The sequence below is a fragment of the Rattus norvegicus genome, chromosome 15 (assembly GCF_036323735.1).
Source record: "Rattus norvegicus strain BN/NHsdMcwi chromosome 15, GRCr8, whole genome shotgun sequence".
In the NCBI taxonomy this organism is placed as follows: domain Eukaryota; kingdom Metazoa; phylum Chordata; class Mammalia; order Rodentia; family Muridae; genus Rattus; species Rattus norvegicus.
In genome coordinates this window covers 69,085,420-69,098,048 of record NC_086033.1, presented here as the reverse complement: position 1 = coordinate 69,098,048, position 12,629 = coordinate 69,085,420, and the positions used below count along the sequence as shown (strand labels likewise).

The following is a 12,629-nucleotide window of genomic DNA, read 5'->3' as shown; positions in this document are numbered from 1 at the left end:
ATTCTTTTTTTTTTTTTTTTAGGAAGAGACAGAAAGGGTTGTGGATCTAAGTGGCAGGGGAGTTGCCAAGGAACTGAGAGTAATGTGAGGGCAGGAAACCATAATCAGAATATATTATACATATAAAATATCATTCTCAAGAAGAGAAAAAATGATTAGGTTGTAGTTTTATTTTCAGCCTTAACAAATTTGACTCCTTTATTTCCAAGGCACTAAGGATTGAAGGTTTTAATGAAATATCCGTCAGCCTCACTGGTGAATTCTGTCAGGTTAGGATCCAGGACAAGAACACCACCTGTGGTTTCCCAGCAGGGAGAAGCACCGATGCTGCCTTGTGCTTTGATAGGCATGATAGCATTAGATGACAAATGGGTGTTGTAGACTACATTCCTGATTCTTCTAGGAATCTTAGTCCAATTCCAGGTTTATAGTTGAAAATCAGAAAATGTTCAAGGAATATCTCAATGTTTTATCAAAAATAAATGTCAGAAAGTATACTACTGACTGTTAAAATACACTACTGGAATAATCTTATATTAAAATCTTAGCCCAATTTCTCTCTCTCTCTCTCTCTCTCTCTCTCTCTCTCTCTCTGTGTGTGTGTGTGTGTGTGTGTGTGTAGGTGCGTGTGTAAAATATATCTTTTGTTGTCCTACAATGTTTGTCCTTAATTTCTTTCTGTCACCTACATAGTGATGCCCTCTTTCAAAAATTCAAAAAATCAGAATAAAGCACGCCACTGCCACACTGTTTATCACGGGGCTCATTGTATTTAGTACCCTAGATGATTTTATAACAGTTGTTAGGTTTTTTTTTCAAGACATAATTTCCAAATGATGACAAATGTGTATAGGTAAGTAAATACCTTCAGCCCATAGGATTTCTCAAACATCATTTGTGCATTAATGTCATATATAGCACACCTGTTGCCATTTTCCATTGAAGTACGATGTTCCAATCACAGCCTGGGTAATAACAATTTATAAAAAGTTCATTAATCCGGACATAGTCTCACAATGTCCTGTCTGTCCCCCCAAACCCTTTAATTCTCATTCATATTCTCTTTGTCTCTGACTCTTTCTTTCTCTCTCTCTCCCTCCCTCCCTCTGTCCTCCATCCCCTCCCTCTCTCTCAACACACACACACACACACACACACACACACACACACACACACACACACACACACACTATGGCTTCCAGCTTAGTGCTCTTATGGGATTCCTGAGTGTGGGACAAGTGGTTCTCTGCACCTGTATATGTTCGTGTGCCTTTGGGGGGGGCTATTTTCCTTCTATTTATTTGTTTTATCATTTTATGATGTATTAGCTTCGGTTTTATATTTTATATTTTACTATTATCCCTTAGATGGTCATTTATTTTCTAATGAGAGACAGAAGGAACAGAGCCAGATAGGAGAGGAGGTGGGAAGGGATTTGGAGAAGTATAGTGAGGAGAAATTATAACCAGAATATCTCATTTTATATAAATATTTAATTTTAATGATAAATGTCACTAACTACAAGAGTCACAAAATAGAAAGCTACGATGTACGGATGCTACTTTTGAAGTGTTTTCTATCTTTTGAAGACATTTGGGAAATTGAAAGTTTGGGAAGTAAATTCTAGACAATTGTTTTGATTTAAAGAATGTAGGAACATACACTATTTAGATAGCATATAGAAAATTTTCTCACAAAAGTGAACAAAGCTATCTTTTAAAATCAACAGTAAATGATAGTTATTCTGAATATTTCTCCCTTTAAAGGTGACTCAGTTGTTAATCCAGTCATCGGCATTTGAAAATAACCACCATACTGAAACAAATCTCAACTGTAATCAGTAGTAGTTCTTTCTGGTTTGCTTGTTTTCCTAAGTAATACAAAGAGTTCCCTTTTCTGATGTATGTTGAGTGTGCTTTTTCTGAAATCACTATTTTTTATAGCATTTGAAGACTTTCTGCAATGGGAATGAAGTTACTAACATAGTTTATCGTATCCGCATTTGATTGCATTCTGATAGAAAATAACATTGGATACATACATTGTCTTTCACGGTCACAAATCTGAATGCTGATGTTATATTAAGAGAATATGTTGTGATTTTCTCTTTTTGTTTTACTTGTAGTGATAAGAATTCACTATATAGGCCACTTTTCAATGATTCATTCATCAATAAGATGCAATAAGTAAGATAACTGAAAACAGGCAATGTGTCTTTTGTACGGAAATGTGACACGTGAATGAGTAAGCAGGCAACCAAGTGCATAGTTCAAATAGCACTTGACATAAAGTAAAGTAAGAGGCAGAAGTGACTGGCATGGAGCTGCTATTGACACAGTTGGTTTTATATAACAAAGGAAGTATTACCTGTATCTCAAATTTCTAATTGAAATGTTGGTTAATAAAAAGTCCTAAGGAATTGAGACTATTTCTGACTAGTGTATTTGCTTTGGGATAAGCAGCCTTATATTTCTGCAATTCACTGCCTTGCTTATATAGTTTATACCTTTAAGCATCTTTTTCTGGGGCTAGCTCCAAGTTGATATAAAATTTTTCTTTGTAAGTATTGCCTTTCTATAGAACATATTACTTCACAAACCACTGTAGTCATCTTTAGCCTGGTCTTCCTAGTATAAAAGTAGTGTGAACTACTGGGCTAATATTAGGACTTGTTACTTCTTTGGGCAGGAAGTTTTCATCTCATCTAATTTTCCTATGTAAGGCACAGCTCCTGAGATGACCGTCTTCCTGTAACTGCTGTAATCCACAGAAGCCTTCTTCCCACAGATTTTCCTGAGTTTAGTATTACCATGCAAAGAAGAACTGAGTGTTTTCATGGATATTCAAATTGTCTAATTACTACCTAAGATAGTAGAGTAGTTTAATTCCGCACTTTCCTGCCCTTGGAGGGAGAATGGACAGCTGTGTTCAGATCTACATGGGCTCCTTATCTCTGTCCTTTCACAATGGGGCTTTGTTAATAGGATTAAAGTAAAATTGTGAGCTAGACCTCTTCCGAAAATAAACTCACTCTTATGATTCCCTTTGAGTAGTTAGTCTGAAAACAAGTGTAGGGTCTCTATCATCCGAGTGTTAAAGGTCATGTTCACTTGATTCTTTCTGTGAAAAAAAAGCTTGAAATCAGATGCTCACATAAGCAGGGTTGGTGATTCCTGCCAGTGCGGGGATAGTATCTTAGAAACAAATAAGCAAACTAATTTTTAAAATGTCTTTATGTTATTGCTTTATGCATGCAGAATTAGTAAAGATGGTATTTAATTTTAAATTATTTTTACATAGAAAATACTAAAATATAAAACATCTATATGAAGTGTTAAACAAAGATGGCAGTGTTTATTTAAATACATAGTAACCTTATGTAATCCTTTCTAGAGTGACATAAATGGGAATAATGGATTTATGTAATTATGTACAAGTTTTTCCAATGCCATTTCTATTTTTTAACCATAGAAACAAACGGCATTTGATAATAGAATCCAAATGTTATGTTTTAAGATTTCCTGCTTATGTAAGATGATTCACATAATTTTCAGTGGCACATCAGAGTGGTCTTGAAATGGACTGACTCAGTGTTGTATAATTATGTTTTGTGGAGGAAGTAAATAAGAGCTTATTTAATGGAGCAATAAAAGCTATACTAGCAGCCCCTATATTTTAGTCTTTAGGTTACAATTTGTCTATTATTTATTAGGCTTAAATGTCTCATTTGGTGCAGCTTCAGTCTATTAAATAAAGGATAATTAGCTTTTAGGAATCCGTTGTTTACCCACATGGCCAAAACTGCTCCTTTGTTTTCCACTCCACAGTTTTGATCAGCTAAATAATTAGCCATCCATTTCAGAGCAAATGTGTATTGTATAAACACCACTTAGAAATGTCTCTGCAGTCTCAACAGATAGGCAATTTCTGTCTGTATTCGCTTTCAAAAAGGTTTGAACAGTTACCCCTTTTCTACGGATGTCATAAAGCTTAGATTATTTTCCATAATTGTGCTGATTCCATTGTTCTGCAGTAGTGCTCTCGGATTTCTCCTGTTACCAGTGAGTGATGCCTAGAAGTAAGCAGCAGCTTTAGTCATTTCTCTGTGTGGGATTCAGTCCCGTTGGCTTGGGCGCACTTCTCTTTTCTTTCATCTATCTTTGATAAAACAATAGAAAGAACTAATTTGCTAACATTAATTTATCGTTTTTAATCTTCCGGGCTCTGCACATGTTTATTATCATGTGTGATATTTAAAAACAACTTGAGACGTTTCATCAGAATATTCAATTTACTTACACAGAGTCTTGTGGCCAGGGAAGGCCAGGCTCACATCTTCTGACTAAAGGTCACTTTTTAATCACCATATTATTTCTTGACAACTGATGAGTTAACCATGATATGGGCAATCATCTTAGTAATTGGTGACACTGAATGTCTTAGGGTTTCTACTGCTGTGAAGAGACACCATGACCACCCACGGCAACTCTTATAAAAGACAACATTTAATTGAGGCTGGCTTAATTATGCAGGCAGACATGTACCTGACAGTTCTATATCCAGAAGAAACTGAGACACGCTGGCTACACATAGACCTCAAAGCCTGTGCCCGGTGCCACACTTCCTCCTACTATGCCACACCACACATACTCTAACAAGACCACCCTTACTGATATGACAACTACATATGAGCCAATCATTCACATGCATGAGTCTATGAGGGGCATTTCTGCTTACTACCACACTAGACTTTACCTGAATGTGAAGATTGAGAATTGTCTCATCCCAGTCTCCCCTCCCCTTTCAGGAAAAGGTAGACCTCCCTTGGATATCAACTTGCCTTGGCATATCAAGTTACAGTAGGACTAAGCTCTGGAGAGAAGGCTTAACTGTTAAAGGCTAAGCTCATAACCAAAAGTGTGAGTGCATTTTTTTTTGTGCACATTTATTCTGTGTAGCTGTAGTACCATGCTCTACTCTTTCAACAAGTCCCAGGGATGGGGGGAGCCAAGAGAGGGGACAGTTAGCCATGTTTATCATAACATAGCCTGAAACTGATTTCCTTTTCTTCTTCACTCTGCATTCTCTCCATTTCCTATCCCTCCCACCTTCCTCCTATACCACTTCCTCCTTTTCCTCCTCCTCCTCTTCCTCTTCCTCTTCCTCCCCTTCCCCTGTGGCAGTCTGTTAACTCACCTCTGTGACACTGATACTAACAGATTTACCATTCATTGCACAAGAGATGTTGCATTGCTCTTCCTGTGAGTATTATTCAATATTAGTTATGTGTTTAGGAAAAAGAGTCCAATTCTTATGACATTTATTTAGAAATAAAAGATACAATCCACAGACCACATGAAGTTCAAGAAGAAGGACGACCAAAGTGAGGGTGCTTCAGTCCTTCTTAGAAGGGGGAACAAAAATATTCATAGGAGGAGATATGGAGACAAAGTTTGGAGCAGAGACTGAAGGAATGGCCATTCAGAGCCTTCCCCACCTGGGGATCCAGCCCATATACATACAGCTACCAAATCCTGACAATATTGCATGCTGCCAGGTGTGCCTGATATAGCTGTCTCCTGAGAGGCCCTACCAGAACATGACAAATAATGAGGTGAATGCTAGCAGCCAACTATTGAACTGAGAACGGGTCCCCTTTGAAGGAGCTGAAGGTGTTTGCAAACCCATAAGAATAGCAATGCCAACCAACCAGAGCTCCCAGGGACTAAACCACCATTCATAGAGTACACATGGACAGACCCATAGGTTCAGTTGCATATGTAGAGGGTTGGCCTTGTTGGACATCAATGGGAGGAGAAGCCCTTGGTCCTGCCAAGACTGGACATCCCACTGTAGTGGAATGTCAGGTGGGGAGGTGGGAAGGCGTAAGTGTAAGAACACCCTCATAGAATAAGAGGAGGGGGAATGGGGTAGGGGGTTTATGAATGGGAAACCAGGAAAGGGGATAACATTTGAGATGTAAATTAAAAAATATCCAATAGTAAGAAAAGATTAAGTTCTTCTCCCAACCACCTACTAAATAAACAAACAAACAAACAAACAAACAAACAAACAAACCCAAGCCTGGACGTGAAGATACACACCTTTAACCCTATCAGTCAGGAGACAGAGGCAGGTGAATCTCTGAGTTTGAGGTCAGCCTGGTCTCAAAAAGCTAGTTCCAGGACAGCCAGATCTACACAAAGAAAAACCTATCTATAAAAACCAAAAAAGAAAAATGATGAAATTTCAATTATCATAAAATTAATTTTGACTAAATTAATTCTTTTGGTATAGTATGATTTATATATAAAAATTTTGACATTGCAATCTGAACATCATTATATTTAACTTTTCTATTTCCAAGCCTAGACTTACCTTGTTTATACTGTGCTACAAAAACATACAAAGAAACAAAAACACATACCAGTGAATTTTCTACTTAATCCAGTATGGAGATCTCACAACTCTTGGTAACATCATATATATCCATTTGTCATACATGAACACAGGTATCATCTTTGTGTAACAAAGTATACCTTAGCTAACTGTTGGCCTCAGTCAGTGCTTACCTGGCTTGTGGGACATTGACCCTTGGTAGTTCCAGGTAGAATCACTACTTGGATCTGGATAAGAATTATGTCCTTTTTACTTTCAGACATGAAAAAAAAAAAAAAAAAACTACTGTCTAGTTTGCAAACTTAACGATAAACCCCAAACCCTTTTTTCCCCATCTTTATTAAATTGGGTATTTCTTATTTACATTTCAAATGTTATTCCCTTTCCTGGTTTCCAGGCCAACATCCCCCTAATTCCTCCTCCCCTTCTATATGGGTGTTCCCCTCCCCATCCTCCACCCATTGCCACCCTCCCCACAACAATCCTGTTCACTGGGGGTCCAGCCCTGGCAGGACCAAGGGCTTCCCCTTCCACTGGTGCTCTTACTAGGCTATTCATTGCTACCTATGAAGTTGGAGCCCAGGGTCAGTCCATGTATAGTCTTTGAGTAGTCACTTAGTTCCTGGAAGCTGTGTTTGGTTGGCATTGTTGCTCATATGGGGTCTCAAGCCCCTTTAGCTCTTCCAGTCCTTTCTCTGATTCCTTCAACGGGGGTCCTGTTCTCAGTTCAGTGGTTTGCTGCTGGCATTCGCCTATGTACTTGCTGTATTCTGGCTGTGTCTCTCAGGAGAGATCTACATCCGGCTCCTGTCGGTCTGCACTTCTTTGCTTCATCCATCTTATCTATTTTGGTGGCTGTATATGTATGGGCCACAGGTGGGGCAGGCTCTGAATGGGCGTTCCTTTAGCCTCTGTTCTAAACTTTGCCTCCCTATCCCCTCCCAAGAATATTCTTGTTCCCCTTTTAAAGAAGAAGTGAAACATCCTCCTTTTGGTCATCCTTCTTGAGTTTAATGTGTTCTGGGCATCTAGGGTAATTTGAGCATTTGGGCTAATATCCATTTATCAATGAGTACATACCATGTGTGTTTTTCTGTGATTGGGTTACCTCACTCAGGATGATATTTTCCAGTTCCATCCATTTGCCTATGAATTTGATAAGTCATTGTTTTTGATAGCTGAGTAGTATTCCATTGTGTAGATGTACCACATTTTCTGTATCCATTCCTCTGTTGAAGGGCATCTGGGTTCTTTCCAGTTTCTGGCTATTATAAATAAGGCTGCTATGAACATAGTGGAGACCGTGTCTTTGTTATATGCTGGAGCGTCTTTTGGGTATATGCCCAAGAGAGGTATAGCTGGGTCCTTAGGTAGTGCAATGTCCAATTTTCTGAGGAACCTCCATACTGATTTCCAGAATGGTTGTACCAGTCTGCAATCCCACCAACAATGGAGGAGTGTTCCTCTTTCTCCACATCCTCGCCAGCATCTGCTATGGCTGGAGTTTTTGATCTTAGCCATTCTGACTGGTGTGAGGTGGAATCTCAGGGTTGTTTTGATTTGCATTTCCTTATGACTAAAGATGTTGAACATTTCTTTAGGTGTTTCTCAGCCATTCTGCATTCCTCAGCTGTGAATTCTAATAGGGTTATTTGTCTCCCTGCAGTCTTAACTTTGTGAGTTCTTTGTATATTTTGGATATAAGCCCTCTATCAGTTGTAGGATTGGTAAAGATCTTTTCCCAATCTGTTGGTTGCTGTTTTGTCCTGACAACAGTGTCTTTTGCCTTACAGAAGCTTTGTAGTTTTATGAGATCCCATTTGTCGATTCTTGATCTTAGAGCATAAGCCATTGTTTTGTTTTGTTTTGTTTTTTCAGGAAATTTTCTCCAGTGCCCATGTGTTCAAGATGCTTTCCCACTTTTTCTTCTATTAGTTTGAGTGTATCTGGTTTGATGTGGAGGTCTTTGATCCACTTGGCCTTAAGCTTTGCACAGGGTGATAAGCATGGATCGATCTGCATTCTTCTATATGCTGACCTTCAGTTGAACAGCACCATTTGCTGAACGTGCTATCTTTTTTCCATTGGATGGTTTTGGCTCCTTTGTCAAAAATCAAGTGATTTTCTTCACTTTAGGGTCTTCTGGGTCTTTAATTCTATTCCATTGGTCTATCTGACTGTCTCTGTAATAATACCATACAGTTTTTATCACTATTGCTCTGTAATACTGTTTGAGTTCAGGGATAGTGATTCCCCTGGAAATACTTTTATTGTTGAGGATAGTTTTAGGTATCCTGGGTTTTTTGTTATTCCAGATGAACTTGCAAATTGTTCTGTCTAACTCTCTGAAAAATTGTGTTAGAATTTTGATGGAGATTGCATTGAATCTGTAGATCACTTTTGGTAAAATGGCCATTTTTACTATATTAATCCTGCCAATCCATGAGCATGGGAGATCTTTCCATCTTCTGAGATCTTCTTCAATTTCTTTCTTCAGAGCCTTGAAGTCTTATTATACAGGGAATCTCGCATACTTGATAAACACTCTCCCCCATGTTTGCTTTGTGTATATGAGTGTTTTGTCTTCATAAGTGCAACCTATGCAAACCTGATACCTGCAGAGGCAGAAGATGTCAGAAAAGCATGCTTGGTTTCCTAGAGCTAGGCTTACAAACTGTTGTGCACAGCCATGTGTATGTGTGTGCTGGCAACCAAACCCACATCTGCTAAAAACGGGTGTCCCCCCCACATGATGTATCCTGCTTATAGTTTTCCCTCTATTCCTATCAGTTCATCGCCAGCCATACCCCAGTCCAGATTCACTTCCTTTCTGACTCTCATTATAGAATACACAGGCTTCTAGAAATATATTAGAAGATAAAACAAAACACATTGGAGTTAGACAAGACAAACAGAAGAGGAGCCCAAGGGAAGGCACAAAACCATAGACCCACTTGTTTACACACTCAAGAATCACATAGAGACACTGATATCGGAACCATAGTGTGTAAGCAGAGGACCCTATGCAGCCCTGCACAGCCCTGTGCTTGCCTCCGCAGTGTGTGGGAGACCACAGAGACTTTGATCAGTGGTGAGTTACAGGGCCTCACTTTCCTTGTCTGCTGCCTGCGCTCATGCTCTTCATATTCTGTCTGCCTCTTCTCCCCACGTCCCTCCGCTCTGAGGAAGAGATTTGATGGAAACATCTGTTTAAGGCTGAGTTTTCCGAAGTCCTTCACCCTCCGTGATGTCCGTCTGACTGCTGAGCCTTCTCTCCAGCTCCTCTAAGCCTCCTCCTCATTTTGACAGACAGTCTCAGCAAATTGCCTCATACGGCCTTAAACTCACTCTATAACCCAGGCAGTATTTGAACATAAGGTCTGTCTGCCTCACCTTCACAAGTAGCTAACATTATAGGCTTGTGTTCCGTATCTATCTTCTTCTAATTCGTAGCTGACTGAATACTACGAAATATGATACACATCAATTCATGTGTTCTCCTTAATGTGTTTTTCTGAAGAAAACTTGTACTTGGTTCTAGTTTATATCTAATTAACCATTAAGGTCATGCAGTACAAGAGGTATAGATTAGTATCTTATTTTTATTTCACTTTCTTGAATCCATATTGATCAAGAGCATGACATAATTCACTTTATTTCCTAGGACCTGTCAATCACTTGTACCTCTATACCCCAGATATCTCAGTTGTCAAATAATTGTAAATTCTTAGATGATTTAAAGACAGTGTTTTATTTTGTGTTCAGTTGAACACATTATTATTTATATGAGAAGTTAAAATATAAATCAAATTATAGGCCTAGAGCCAAACCAGTCAGCACCTGCATTCAGTTTTGTGGAAAGTACTTAAGTCATTTACTTTTCACCTATGCCTGTGGCTGTCACTATGCTATGAGTAGTTATAAGATAAATAGTAGTTTCCATAACATTAAAATATGTGATATCTAACCCTTCAGAAGTCATGACATAGGTCAGTAATCTATAGACTGTAGCCTTTGCCTTTTAAGATACAGAGTAAAACCAATAGCTTTTCTCGTTTCTCTTTATCACAAATCATCCATTTGCAAAATGATAAAGTGTGTTGAAAAAGAAGACATAACAGATCGAGTAGAAGTATTGTCTACTATAGTTGCCAGGAAAACTCAATATTTAACCATATTTCTGAGTAAACAAAATGTTCTTGTCCATTGTGTTGTTTTGGCAGGAGAAGCTGTGTGTTTGAACTTGTGAGGGTTTCAGAAGCACTAGGACTGACTGGTTCATAGTGGGTCCAGGGCATGCTTTCCAGCTGCAGTCTTCCTGTGGTGCTGTTTGTATGTTTAGAGAAAAAGATCCGATATGTCAAAAGGCCAGAGACAGACCCAAGCTTTATATTTTTCCTAATACGCCATCTCTTTTTTTCCTCACTCTTCGGGTCATTCTGACATTTGGTCCTTAGAGCTGAAGGACTTCCATTCACTAGATTAGGAATTGTTCATGAAGGTCTAAAGCCATTATCTCAAGAGGAGAAAACACTGAGCTCAGTATTATTTGGCTTTTGGTGCCAAACAAATATACCCCAGGGCAAACATGGAGAATTAAGCAGGGAAATTGAATATTTATATGTTACTTGTAATGGTATGAATTGGCATTAGTGGTTAGATGAAATTAGACATTATTTCGTAATAGGATTTTAAAATATTCCTGGATGGCTTTCTTTCTCAGATATCCAATGTTCTTCAGGAAAATTAGAAGCAACATAATACTAACAGAGTGAATATTGAGGGCAGCCTTACCACAGACTAGAATGCCCCTAGGCAGGAAGGATATGACAGAGTAGTGTAGTGTAGTAACAAAATGGATGACTAACTGCTGTTGGAGATTATTGCCCAAGCATAGTGAATTGCAGAGTGAATTGTCATTATAAGCTTCCAATAATAATAATAATTATCATTAATGGGTAGAAGTGACAGTAATTTTAGTCCAATATAGTTCTCTGCATGTTTATTTTTAAACTATTAGTGCTATTCAGGAAGGAACTCTTGCAAAGCAGAAACATTTTTGTGGAATTAGTGCTGAATCCGAGGTTCCATCAGTACCAGTCAGGAGCTCGAGTGAAGGACAGCTGCTTGAGGAAGCAGCATAGATTCTGTCCTAGTCTTCCAGCTCCTTTCTGACTGGCAATTAGTTTGAAGATGCTAAGTGAGTGACAGTTCCTCCTTTTACCTTAACTGCAAAGTCAGTCACAGGAAGAGTACTTGGGGAACAAAAGGTTTATTTTCACTCAAGAAGTAAGAAAATGACAGCTTTCCACCACAATCAGTTCTGAGAAGTCATGCATGACTACTGCTGCTGCATGGTCATGATGTTCTCTGGTTTCGCAAAGCTAATGATATTGTGTTTTCCGTGATGCTCAGGGAACTAAAGGCTGTTTTGTAACTTTTGTCCTCTATTATTTGTTTTAATGTTTTCTGAGGGCCAACACTGTTAATGTTCTTTCAGTTAAGGAACAGTGTCTGTTGATAGCGATCACTTATTATTTTTTTAATGCATTGGTTATTTTCAATAGATAAATGTTAATTCTTTTAAATGTTTTAAGAAGACTCAGCAGCCTGTTTTGCTGTGACTGCTGGTTGTATTTTTTTTTACCAGCTTTGGAGTTGAAAATATTATTTGTTATCATTGGAATTATCTTTCTATCGTTCTTAAGAAAGTACCCTAACTCTGCCCTCCTTTTACGTGTACAAAGATAGTCCAAAGGATGCTAACTGAGCTTGGTCTGAGGCGTGTAGCATTTGCAATGCTCCCTTGAACACACAAAAGTGTGCTCCCCCACAACCTCAGGACACTTGACCATCATATCTGCTGTTAGCATTGAGCATCGATTCCTTGTGTTACATTGAAAGCCTTGTGGGAATTTACCAACTGCTAAGAAGAATCTGAAAGATTTTTGCTAGAAACCTTGTTCAGAATTACTACTCTATTTGGTAAGTAAGCATGGCAAGGAGGCTGGTTTTGAGTCTTTTCTCTGTTATGAGAAGACTCTCTTTATGTTAGTGTTACTCTACCCTAAACCTAACAGAAATAGAACACTGACTCAGCCTCTAAAGGACAAGGAGAGAAGAGAAGGCAATGAGATCTCTAAGCAAGGTTTCCATTCCTAACATTAAAGGAATGCCTGTGGGAGAGACATCGATTCCCTTTGATCAGACAAGCTTGCTAATATATGTTT

General features: G+C 38.6%; 2 protein-coding genes across 8 annotated transcripts in view; one reads left to right on the top strand and one right to left on the bottom strand.

Annotated features, from left to right (window-relative positions):
* Diaph3 (diaphanous-related formin 3) overlaps positions 1–12,629 on the top strand; it is a 469,632-nt gene that overhangs the window by 323,575 nt on the left and 133,428 nt on the right. The window lies entirely within an intron of this gene.
* LOC134481998 (uncharacterized) overlaps positions 1–12,629 on the bottom strand; it is a 93,376-nt gene that overhangs the window by 60,628 nt on the left and 20,119 nt on the right. The gene's annotated exons all lie outside the window — the stretch shown is intronic.